This window comes from Microtus ochrogaster, chromosome 18, assembly GCF_000317375.1.
Source record: "Microtus ochrogaster isolate Prairie Vole_2 chromosome 18, MicOch1.0, whole genome shotgun sequence".
In the NCBI taxonomy this organism is placed as follows: Eukaryota; Metazoa; Chordata; class Mammalia; order Rodentia; family Cricetidae; genus Microtus; species Microtus ochrogaster.
Window position 1 is genome coordinate 20,605,912 of NC_022020.1, and position 1,218 is coordinate 20,607,129.

The 1,218-nt window shown below is 53.1% G+C and overlaps 1 protein-coding gene across 2 annotated transcripts in view; it reads left to right on the forward strand.

Annotated features, from left to right (window-relative positions):
- Positions 1–1,218, forward strand: part of Lims2 (LIM zinc finger domain containing 2) — a 37,272-nt gene that overhangs the window by 4,791 nt on the left and 31,263 nt on the right. The window lies entirely within an intron of this gene.

Sequence of the window (1,218 nt, forward strand, 5' to 3'; positions counted from 1 at the left end):
TATGTGCACATGTTTGAGTGTGCACATGCCATGGCTCCCGGTATGTGCACGTGTCTGGGTGTGCACATGCCATGGCTCCCAGTATGTGCACGTGTTTGGGTGTGCACAAGCCATGGCTCCCTTGTGGAGGTCGAGACAGCTTGTGGGAGTTCGTTCTTCTGCCCTGTGGACCCTGGGGACAGAACTCAGTTTGTCAGGTGCCTTTTGCCCACTTGTGCCGTCTTCCTGGCCACTCGTTTCTCCTTCTAGTTCAGTCTGGAAACTCATCCATGGAAAGGCTACATTCAGAACCTTCTCCCTCAGTCCACTTTAGATAACTCCAGATACGCCCAGAGATTTGTTTCCATGGTGATTCTAAAATCAACCACATTGACAAGCTTAAGCATCATATTTTGGAAGGGCTACAAGGTCCTGCTCATTCTCCTCTTCATGTGGGACTTGGTTTTGGCTCTAGAGAGGGGCTGGAGGAAGCCAGCTGAGGCACTTGGAGACCTTGAGCTCTCTTCCCCCTCATCTCATTGGTCTGGCATGGTGACTAGAAGAAGTCCCACACCCTGCATCGTCCATGAGTTCCTGACCATCCCTGAACAGCACGGGGTTGGGAAGAAAACACACTGAGGGATAGCAGGGCATCTGCTGCCTTCTCTGGGAGCTCATCTGCTCTCATCTGGCTCTGGCAGGCTCCCGTGCCTCCGTTTCCTTCTGGGATAGACCTGTGTCACTCCATGTCCTGTCCTTGACCTCAGACTTCTCAGAGCCCATCTGTTGCTCCTTCCCCAAGGCACAGCACTCAGTATGTGATTCAGGCCTCTCTCTGAGTGTCCATTGTACCTGCATCCACACATACATGCACCTGCTCAGCTCAGACACAAGGCGACACCACTCCTACCCCTTGACCTCACAGATCTGTGTGCTTCTCCTCCTCCTTTCAGGGCAGTTATAATACCCCTGATGCCTCCTGGGCTCAGCCTTTCCCTAGGGTGCCTGCTCCCCTTCCTCTCTGGGTGTGGAGCCCCTACTTCCCTAGGCCTGCTTATACCAATCCCAGATCCGTCCCTGTCCTTGGATTGGGGCCACTGTTCCCTGGCTCCTTAGAGCTCTTCTTCTGACTTCCACGACATCCCTGAATTTCTTTCTTTGTACATGTGTGTGTGTGTGTGGATGCAGGTGCATGTGTGTATGTGGATGCAGGTGCATGTGTGTGTGGATGCAGGTACA